A 12,386-nucleotide genomic window follows, 5' to 3' on the forward strand; every position below is an offset into this window, starting at 1 on the left:
TTGTTTCCTAATTTTTTGTGAAGTTTTGTTCTAGCAAGCAGAGGCTATTTTAAAAAATACTTTTTTCACTTGCTGGAATGGTATATGATGGTCTCTGAATTTTCTTTTTAAGGAATAGACGAAACTCCTAATATGAAGTTTATGTTTTAATGCTGGGCTGTTGCTTTTGGTAAGAAGTCTAACGGTTAATGTATTTAGCAGGAAAGTTGCCCTTGAGGTAACCTGAAGCCATTTACTTTTATGCAATGTGACACATTGCTGTTCATGTTTTGCACTGAATTAGTAAGCCTAATTTTTTTCAGCAGTCTGTAATATGGGTATATGTTGACATGATAATAGAGCTATGAATAATGGTACATATACTAAACTGGAAAGTTATATGTTTATACCTATGCTTTCTTGCCTATCTTTATTTTGTAAGGGACTTTTTGCTAAGATCCTGTCTACCTGAATTTTTGCATGTGTGTGTAAAAATAAATATTTTACTGCAGGGTTGAAAAGATTTTGCTGTATTGTCAAAGGTGCTGGAGTTCCCCTTGGGGTTTTAATTGTCATGCATTATGTAGTGGCTGATCTCCATATGTTAACAAAAAGCACCATGGTTCAGTTTTTGGTGTTTACAGTTCATTTGTTGTCAGAGAGATAATTTCAGAGGGAACTGAAATCCATTTGTAGTCTGGGATGGTTTGTGTTGATTTATAATTTCAAAAACACCTGCATACGTGATTGATAAGTTTAATTTGTGCTTGATCCATACCTCTCAGTCTCTTATAAGCAAAAAATCTGGACAAAGCAATAAATAAAAAAGTTGGACAAAGGCCCAAAAATAGGGACAGTTTTTAAATATTGCTCTTAAAAGTTTAGACATTTGATAGAATAACAGATTTGAATTTTCTGAAGGGTATGAAGTCTGAAACTCAAATGCCTGTCATTATTTTCTAATTTCAGTCTTTATTGATTTGTCACTAATTTCCCAGTAAACTACAATTTTATGAAAATCAGACCAAAAATATGAGGCAAAGATCTGGATTTTCTGTGAAAATTTGTACAGTTGAGAGGTATGGCCTTGATCCCGAGAGATTCTTTATAAACAATTATTATAGCATAGTCCCCAGAGGAGCACCATTGATAAAAATGCATGTGATTTTGCCAGTGTGATGGCTATAACTTTGAAAGATCTTCTGGTCAGATAGCCATTATATCACTTCTTTAGGGAATCCCCATCTGGCTAGCCTTTGTTGTATGACCAATTGTTTCAAATACTGTTTTCAGACATAGAAATATTTCCCATTAAAAAACCTTCCGGCGTATTTGTATATATTCAATTGTTTAGTGCACAGATTGCAGTTAATGTGCCATTTCTGGGATATGAATTATGGTTTTCCTTCATCATGATGTCAGTCTTTGGGATATTTTCTAGTACATTTCTCTAGATCATTCTTTGTAATCTTGTAGAAAAGGGGCAAATGTTTGCAATCAGTTAGTAGTAGCTAGCAGAGGAATGTGAGAGGACCTTGGCATGCAGTTGTATCAGAGCACATCTGTAGCTGTGTGAGACCATTTTGTGGTTAGTATGATTACAAATGTAAGTAAGAACATATAATGGGCTACCAAGCCTTAGCAACTTTGGATGTAGTATGCGGTGGCTGGGGTTATAGTATAAGTCTTTCTTTTAAAGAAGTTATTGTACTTTTGATTTTGAATTGATTTACAGTAAACAGAGGGAGGGTAAGATAACATTTTGTGAAGTGGGATATTAGATGGAGTAGTAGGACAGTGATGGAAGACTGAGAGAAAGAAGCAGCTGCCTTTTTATGGCATTTGTTGTTGTACTGCTGAGTATGTTATGTGGACTGCCTTTAGTGAAGATTTATTTGTACTGAGAGTTTTTATAGTTTGCTAGAATTTTCTTGGTTGGATGATACATGTTGTTTAAAGATTTCTAAGGCATAATTTACACATTTCAACTGTTTCCTTTGGGAATTATTATCTAGCTTGTTCCAGACTTTTTTTCCTTTCACTCAATGCTTTCTCCTGAGACTTTATGAATTGTCTTATTTCATGTATTAGGTATATATTTGCATTTTTGTGCCTTGCAGCTTTCTTATATTGAGGAGATAGAATATGGCCTGAGAAAACTGTAAAAAGGTGAGAGGGTGGAAGCTGCTAAATCTAATTTCATCTCATTTATAGATAGAATGCATGCCATGTCTGAATTTAACATGCTCATAATGCTGGGATTGTTATTAGTCTGCATCTTCTGTTTATTACAAGTTCAGAATCCATTTAATTTAAAGTTTGAATTGCAAATGTCTTGTTAAAGGTGCATCTTCCTTCAGCAAATTAGGAAACTGTAGGGGTTAAAAGGATCTGTCAATAGTTAATATCTAATGAAGAGAACAAAAGGAATGGATTTATTGAAAATGAATTCCTTGTATATGGAGAGGGAAGAAATGTGTTAAGGTGAGGTACCTCTCAAATGTCACTGATTTTCAGGGACATCCCTAATTTTGACACAAACTTTAGCTCTGTCCCTATTAATCCCTCCTAAAACTAGTGACTTTTGGAGGTAAGGTAGTAAATTACACTTAATGAATAATGACAATAATTAAGAGTTACAGACTTCTTTTACTTCAGAAAATGTATACTAATTCATATGCTCTGATTCTGTCAATGTCTCATGTTAACAGCACTAATATTTTAAAAGTGTCTCTGATTGCCTCTGATTTCTTCTGGATTTTTCCCTGATTCTGTTAAAATTTGTTCCCGCTTGGTTGAGAGCTATATGAGGTATCTAAACTTCTGAACACTCCTATAAAAGAAAAAAAGAAAGTTTTGTAGAAGAATGGAACATTTTATATCCTGGCAAAAATGGTATTTAAGGAGAAGTTGGTCTCTTGAATGGAGAATAGAAGAAGAGTAGTTGGAAAGAAGGGAAAGGCTTCACTACATAGCAGTGTATCCAGTGGAACAGTGAGTGAGTGTTTTAACTTCTGTATACTACTGTATTCTTATTAACTTGAAGCTTGAGGTGAATGTGTATATTCTATTTCTTCTTACCCAAATGTAAATCAATGAAATATCTGCTGACATTTGTTATATTATTGCAATTGTATGGACTGCGTTTCTGCTTTACATTATCGTTTTGTTTTTTTCCATAAAAATTACTGCTGTCATTCATTGTATTACTACTACTGAATGATTTTTGAGTGACATTATATATCTTAGGAAAAGAAATACTCTTTACAAGCATTTACTTAAGCACCCCACTGCTATATTATCATTTATTAACATTGAAAGACATTTGGAAAAATGTTTCCTTTAAGGAAACATTCCCTTCTGGATTATAAGGAATGATTATGGATAGTTAATTTAGTGGCTCCCCATCCCAGGGTCAAATGAGAATTTCAATTAGTTATAGGTATTTATTTTCTTGCTTAATATAAGTATTTGCTTTTTGGATGTCTTTAACAGATCACATGATGTGTCACAGAATGTATTTATGTTAAGCACCTACACAGTTCTGCAGCATTGCCAAAGTTGTTTACTGAAACCTTGGTCTGCCATTGTGGAATGGCATGTATCATTTGGATCTGTCTTTTTGAAACTTTATTATTAAAGTTTTTTTTTTCAGTTATTGGAGCGCTGGACTTCATTTTTTATTAAGTGTTTATTCTGCACACTCAACATACGGTTATATTAATGCCTTGATGCCTTGCAGATGATTTTTTTTTCTTCACTCTTTGCCAAGATACATGGATCAACACCTGGTCTATGAATGATTATTTTCTTTTTATTTTAGAGACTGTTGCTTAGATTATATGTGGAAAACTTAAAATGCTTATATCCTATCATTCTATAACATAATGGTCTACATTTTGATTAGTGACATCTATCTCTGCATCTCTGCAGTGTCTATTTACACTGTAAAGTTTGCTGCAGGAACGACAGTATTCATCATAATTACCGTAGCAAACAAGATGAAATGCATTATTATGGGCAATGTTTTACATCTGGTCTGTCACCTATCCACCATTCCCAGTTGCACCATCCTTGTTTTCGTAGGGTACATTCAATGCTATTGTTGAAAACAAGCTGCAATAGATTTTTGTGGACTTCAGTAATTCCATTTGCTTTAAAGCATATGCATAATGGCTGAGATCATAGTGATAAAGAGTCTTCAATCCATTTCAGAAAACTGGCTAACAAATGAGAATTAAATAAAAAAGAAAAGTGAAAAAAATATCTCATTAACTATGCTAGAACTGGGGGTGACCCAGAAGAACAGTAATGCAGAATACTGGTGAATGCATGGTGGCACAAAATAAAAGGGAAATGGTCCCTCAGGTACTAAACACCTACTTGTTTAGCCACTACAAAAACTGGTATTATATTTCCCTTAATTCTGGATTAGAATACTGGAGAAATGGACAATAATCAACATGGGACACTAGTGAAAGGACGAATGAAGGAAGGAGTCAAGGGTTGACTGGTCTCTCAACATTACTTATATTCCAGGGACAATGACTGCTAGAATTCATATTAGCATCTACCTGGATTCTTGTAATAATGAAGTATGGGGTGAGACAGTCCAGTCTCTAGAAGAATGCTTTTCTTCTACAGCATAGACAATAACAATTGCATCTTTCTTCACTAAAGCCTGCATAAAGTCCATATAGAAAGCTTAAAGTTGTGCAATTTGATGGAAATGATCCAGGGGCATCGGGCACACAGTGGCCGCATATTAAGTGTAAGAGGAAAAGAGTCTCTGAGCTGTATTAGTTTTTATACTAAATTGTAAAATGCAAAAGAGGAGGCACAAACTTACAGGGTATTGTAATGTAACACTAATGGAACTGAGAAACATAGGTACAGGCCTTCCATTCTATCTGCCACTAACAAAGAAATTAGAGATGCAATGTTTCCATTCCAGAAGGCAACACCAGTGGAAGGAAAGTAAAATGGTAAAATGTTATCAAGAGGGATTACCAATATTGTAAGGAAAATGAGGCTTAACTGGCTGAGTATGTGCACGTGTAATGCTGACCACTTCAGAAATGTGCAAAAGCATTGCTAGTGAGCATGAGATATATAGAGTTAATGAAGAAAGACTAGAAATAGATGTCATTATTAATTGTAGTTTGTGTAGGGAGTGCTTAAAATTATTTTTAAGGTAATGTATCACAGTAAAAACAGTGTAAGTCTGAGTCACACTGGCCGAGGAGAACTTGAACTGTAGATTAGCTGAATAGTTACCTGAGGCTTGCAGATATATTATATATTATCAGTCAGACTAAAAGGTGCTGCAGCTATGCAAGGAAAATTTACCCATATTGTACCAATGAGTTTGTTTCCAGGGACAGACTAGCCATATTGTGCCAATGAGTTTGCTTCCAAGGACAAGCTAGCCATCTTGGGATGGTGGCCTAATGGTTAAGGTGTTTGCCTTACAAACACAAGGAGCAGGGTTTGAGTCTCACAAGGGATAATTGACTAGGCGTAAAATGGCTTGCAAGGGCAGTTAGTTAGCCTAGTATGAACCTATTATGGTAACAAGTTTGTTTCTTCTGTCTGTGTATTAGGATGCTTGTGTGACCACAGCAACATGGTGTGAATATTCAGTTCTATAAAAATAATTTCTGCTCTTGACAAATTTGGATCTGTGCTTCATAGATCCAACAATTCATCCAATGTCCTCTCATTCCCTTACTATACTTTTAGCACTACTGGGTCTTATCTAGCTGCATTTATGAATTCTTAATAATAGTCTGTTTTGTTAAAACAGAAATAAAGAGAACAGTAATGCATTATTGATATGCAGAAAGAAACATGATGAAAAACAAATTAACCAATAACAGTGAAATACAGACTCACACCATTAAACGGACATTGCTAGATAATCACAAAATGCATAGTTATTCATAAAAAGAATCATCTTTCAGCTGGTATGCAGAATCGCTGTTCTTTTTATAACCTGAGTGGTAGGAAATGAAAATTCTATCTGGCAACATATCCTGCTGGTTTATGAAGATGCCCACTTGGAAGTTAGTAACAAAAGGGTTGTCAGACTTGCTAAGGTCAGGAGGAGGTGAATGAAAAAAAATATAAACAAAAACAGCAATGAAATTATATTTGATTTTAATCACAATAGAGACATGTTTTCATGTACTGTTATATGGCCAAGTGCCAACCACCTAGGAAAAACTTCCTGTTTTTCTTAGTAAACCCACTGTAACTACACTAGGTTATGTAAGCTTGGGTGAACAAGGATGCAAGCTGTACTGGATGCTAATTATGTGGTTTCAGTTAGTATATAATGCCTTCCCTGTCTGAAAGGGCAGTGTGTCAGTTGTCTTTTCCCCTCATACAATCACAGCTTCTTGCAACATGATCATCCCAGACTGACATTGTTACTTTGTAATTAAACTAAAATCTTGTGAGGGTGTAATACTTTAGTCAACCACAGTTTACACACAGGAAGCACTGCCTCGGCTTCACATTCCATTCTGAACCCGCAACAGTGGTATAATTTTCTGCTGTCATCATATTATTTAAGAAAGGTGTACTTCTGCTAACTAATGCATTCACTACATGCCTCTTGTACATTATATGTGCAGTACATAGCACCTTAACAAAACTGTACACCAGAATTGCTAGCAGAATGTGTTCAGGACAACTTTATTATGACTTCCATTATACTTCAATGGAGCCTCATGGGATGAGCCATAATTTTATAATCATTGCATTCTGGTGTTTTGTTATCAACTAGATCAAGGGTTTTGTGATTTTGTATTTTTTAAACATGGCTTTGGATAGGTGGGCCTTTGTTTTTATTACAGAATGACTCCTACATTTTTTCATGCGGGGATTCTATAATTACATTATGCCTGTATCCCTCCTGTAAGCCTCACATCAGACAGCTTGCATCATCATCCATTCATTGCCAGCCACTTGTTGTGTATAATTATTTTTCTTGGCTATAATGCTTAATAGTCATAGAGTGGGGTGGATGGGATATATGCTGTCATCAGTGCCTGTCCTGTCTAGGTACAAATCTCTTAAGCAGCAAGCTTACAGTCGTGAATCAAAATTATTATATTTCATTCAGTGTAAACTCTACATAATGTAAATATAATGAAGTTTGCAAGGGAGGCTGGGTGCACCACAGAAAGGGTTTGATGAAGCAGGATTTATACTGCCACAATACCTCATAGGAGAAGCAGTGATGTATAGTCATCAGTGAGAAGGGCTTCCAACCCACCAAGCTACAATCTGGAGAAAGTCATAATCGTTTAGTGCATAGGAGCATGTCTACACAGAAGGAGGACTTTATGGTGTCCCCATGTTGATGTGGGTAGCTTGTTCCCTCTCCTAAGTGGTGGGATTAAGACATTTAAATATCTTTGCCTTCGATGCCATTGAGGACACAAGCAATCTGCATGCTGTCTGAATATCTGCCCTCTAGACAGCTCTTGCCTCCATCGTTCTGGTGAACAAATAGGTTCAAGTCCATTGAGGCAGTTTTTGATTGGCAGGTATAACGACAAAAAATAACATAGGAAAAACACAGACAATAAAGAGGACTAGACCTTGTCCACCAGAACAGTGCACCTTGTCAATTTGCCTTTTTAAATATTAGCAATTTGTCAAATGGTATATATCCCATCATAATCTTCCTCATTAATAACACAGGTCTTACCTATATGTTACTTCTCCATTATTTTAATTTCTCATCTTTGATTTCTCCAAATGTTTTGGGTTTCTAATATCATGACAGGAATGCATCCCATTCTAAAGTCAAGGCACAATTAGAGTTCAAGAAATAAATATTGCTTTAATACTTCTCTTTTATAGGTGTAATAATGTGATAATATACCATCTTAGTAACAGGATCACCAGTGTACAACACAAACCCTTCACTCAGTGTACAGGTGGTGCCAGTTAACATTTTAAATGAGATTACCTAGATGTAATGTTTTGGGTTTATATACATTTGGTAATAGTGCTAAGCTCCTTGGTTCGCTATTAGCATGGTTGAACAAGTAAAAGTTATATATCTGAGGGTGATTTTAGTACATTGAATTACATACAAATAGAGCACACTTTTTAGAGTTTATAATAATATGCATGATGTATTGATTATAGGCTGTGTGTTTGAAAAAGATTTCTATCTGGGTGGATTTAACTAGTTATGTGCAATTTACTCTGTTATTTAGTTGAATGTTTGAGTCATTTGATATTTTTATTTATTACTTCTGGTTTGCCTCACGTGACTAAGGCTAGGAGAGTTGCTTAGGAACGATAAGTTTGGATGGCTGACTTATGGGTGTAGGTTTATAAGCTTATTTTTTTACAAAGTAAAAAGCAAGGTCAAGATATTTTAGATTATTTTCTCCTTAAGATGGTAATGTATTCCTTGTATTCTATTTTTTAATATTCTGACTGAAAAAACAATGCCCTGCTATCTGATGATATCATGTTCATATATATATATATATATATATATATATATATATATATATATATATATATATATATATATATATACTGCCCCTGAACAGTATAAAGACATTAATGTATTTACACTAAAGCTGAATATTACATTTAACTGACTGGGTTTCCTTTTGGACTGTCTGATGAAGAACGTTTTAGTAAATGAAAAATAATAATGGAATACTATTGGATGGCTGACACCTTGATGCAATACAGATGCTATGAAATTTTGTTTGAGTTTTTGGGTTTGCTAAAGATACTATGGAATTACAAGTTTTGGATTTCATGAGCTTGAATGGAAATGTTCTTCTGGTTGTGGTCAAGAAGGATTGTATGGAATATATAGAACCTGATAATACAGAAATGACTAAACAAATGTTATTTAGACCATATTATTAAGTCAGTTACTCCTGAGGAGGGGACCTTAATAGAAAAAGGCAACTTTATGATATTTTGGCTTGGGAAAGTTAACAAAGTTAATGTTTAGAAAGTGTGGTTGACATATATTACATGCCTGTCATTCCTACATGATGATAAAGAGAACTTTTATTTTTAATTTAAAATACAGTAGGATCATTCATTCATATTTCTTTGTAAATGAGCCAGAAGCTCAGTTTCAAGAAGACACTGGTATGCTTATAGTTAGATACTTCAATTAGTTTATCAAGGAAAATAAAGGACTGTGAGTGTTGTTTAATTTTGTTATAAAATAGAGAACTATACAGTTATCAATATCATTAAACTCTGCAAAGATCAGGTAATTTGTACCAACTGCTTATGGTCTTATTTGTGGTAATATTTTGTTTAATTAAGCACTATTATAAGAGGATATTTTTTGTTTGGGATTACTGGGGTGATAAAAGAATTCCTAACACTGGATTTTATAGGGGAGCAAGCCCTTATGCACCAGCACATCGGGGGCTGTGCCCCAATATCTTTAAATATACTAGCTCTTTGATCGTGCAGCCTTGGAGGTAAGAAGAAACTCCTCATCCCATTGTTTTGTGGGCTCCTTGATTTTAATGACAAAGTCTTGACAAAAAGTTGCAGTTGATTAAAATGATAGACTTCCTTTTTGGCACTTAACCAACTATGATCATACCCAGGTATCTCCTTTAAATGCTGAAGTCATAAGCAATGAAAGGAGATCTGCAACATTAGTATTTTTAACAAAATGCAGCTTAAATAAAACAAGTCACTGTGTAGTAAATAATGTTGTATTATAATGTGATTTTAAACAAAATACATTTTGTATAACATCTTGTGTTCTCATTTTTGATACTAGCAGACACTGGCTATAGGCAGGAATTGGGGAATAGCAGAGTTAGAGTTTTTATTGTGCAAAAACATATTCTTCATTTGAATTTCTAGCCTCAGAAAATGCATTACTCATCTTTATACATGAATGATATTGAAAACATGTACACTTTCAATTCATTTTGACAGGCTGCTTTAATTTGATAAAGGATTAATGCATCTGTTATTCTTATTGGTATATATATATATATATTGTCTAAAGACATTCATTCATTCTAGAATAATATTACTAAGAGAGACGGTCAAACCTAACTGAGCCGATAGGTACTGTATCCTGTACTTAGATGCTTTGTTGAAACCACTCACCAATTCACTGACCGATGCATGGATATTTCATTTATGAAAAGCTGTTCTATGTTTAGGGTTATGCTATTCATGTTTATTGCAATTAATTAATAACTGCATAGTGCTCGACCCACAGAAATGAATATTGAATGTTCAATACTGTAAATGATCAAACTCAAAGCCTACAAACAGTTTGGCACCAATTAATATTGGATCATAAACTCTTGTACCCAGCCTGTAGTCCAACCCCCTCTTAAAGTAATCTTCTAGACTGAAGAGGTAATGTATTCTACCACAATCCTGATCTACTGTGTAAAGTTCTTATTTGTTGGTTAGTTTTAAACCTAGATACTTCAATAAATAAATGTTTGCTCCAAGTTTCCCATGTATTTTCCTTAATTTCAACACCTTAATCAGCTGCAAACCTATTGTTATTCAGGCATTTATATGACAATATAAGGTCAGCTCTCACTAACCTCTAGTTAACAGTGTGTAAGGACAAGTTCTCCACCTATGTAATAAAGTGTTTTCCTTTAATATTCAGTCTGGTATGAAACTATTACATTCTTTTAAGTCTTTTCATTTGAGTTATATTATATGAACAGATTGTTGTTGTCTTTCGGCTTTTTAGGGGTCGCCACAGCAGAATTCCAGCCCGCTAATTATTGGCAGTAGATTTTCACGGTGTCAAGTTGCTAGCTCGATGCCCAACCTTCAACAAAGGTGAGCCCATTCATGCATGTCTTTCGGAATGCCACCTGACCCGTGGGGAGGACATGCAGACTCCACACAGAAGGCACTCCCCGCACACTAGCTGAGAATCGAATGGGAGAACATCTTGCTGTGAGGCAACAATGCTACCACTGCACCACCGTGGATATATTATATGAACAGATTAATATTCAATATTAGGCCTTACCCAGTGGTGTAGCTAGCTGACTGATTAATATTCAGTATTCGGCCTTACCCAGAGGTGTAGCTAGCTAACTGATTAATATTCAGTATTGGGCCTTACCCAGAGGTGTAGCTAGCTAACTGATTAATATTCAATATTAGGCCTTACCCAGAGGTGTAGCTAGCTAACTGATTAATATTAAATATTAGGCCTTACCTATGGGTGTAACTAGCTATTCTTATACCTGGCTGTCTGGTGTCATCCCCTGAGAGGACTTGGAAAGCAAAGAAAACAAGAAAAAGCTCTCCTCTCTTTTTAAACTGTAGCAAACTGCTTGGGTGGTGTTAAAGCCAATTCCAAGCACAAATAGGCATGTATTCGACTAGCTGAAGCTAATACACAACAAGGTTCTTCAGGTTAAGTTTGTCTACATTGTAGTATGACAAACTTCTCAGTGATAACATGTGGGAGTTGGGCCTTCTGCAGTATCGGGGTCAGACATAGTAACCACAGGCTCTGAAAGGAAATAAAAGAGAAAAACTCTACTATAACTGTCATATTATATTGAGTCAATAAAGTTAATACTTATTAAACAAAGAGATGGAGGAAAGACCACAGTGAGTCAGAGCAAGAGAATATGGGCAAAGTATAAGAGTAGTGAGATTGTAAGAAAGTTTATGAATGTCAGCACAAAATAAGTTAGCAGAAGGTTTACTGATAGAAAACCACAGTAAAACAAAGTATATATATATATATATATATATATATATATATATATATATATATATATATATATATATGTGTGTGTGTGTGTGTGTGTGTGTGTGTAGAGAGAGAGAGCTGTATAGAGCAAGTTATTATAACATAGTACTATACTCATAAGCAGAATATAAAATGATCATTTGGCAAACATTCTTTGGACTAACCAGTACATCAAAAGAGTGTTATATATACCAAAACACCAGCAACTGACATTATAAACTTGTTAAAGGGCACAGGCTCAACATACATAAAGCGTATCCAATATGAATGAAATAGGTAGAAATGCAGCACACTACCAAGGTCTAGTCATTATTCTACATAGTCTTTGAACAAATAAAAATATAATAACATACGATACATACCTGCTTTGTGAGGAAGTTGGTGACTGAGTGGAAGAGGAGACAATAGTGAGGGGATATTTAGCAATGCATTCTGCTAGTGACCCTCCTACCTCAAGCCAAATTATGACAGAGAGTAATAAGCTTATAGTCAGTACAAACCAATTAACAGAGAGATACAAAGTAGAACAGGTTTTATTTAATTTCCTGAATGCAGAAACAGTAGCTGGGGAGACTAAGTAACTGGTATATACAGTGTAATATACTGGTCAAGAGAAAGGATAGTGGCCAAATTA

Source organism: Protopterus annectens, chromosome 3.part1 (assembly GCF_019279795.1).
Source record: "Protopterus annectens isolate FY-2018-M chromosome 3.part1, PAN1.0, whole genome shotgun sequence".
NCBI classification, from domain to species: Eukaryota; Metazoa; Chordata; order Ceratodontiformes; family Protopteridae; genus Protopterus; species Protopterus annectens.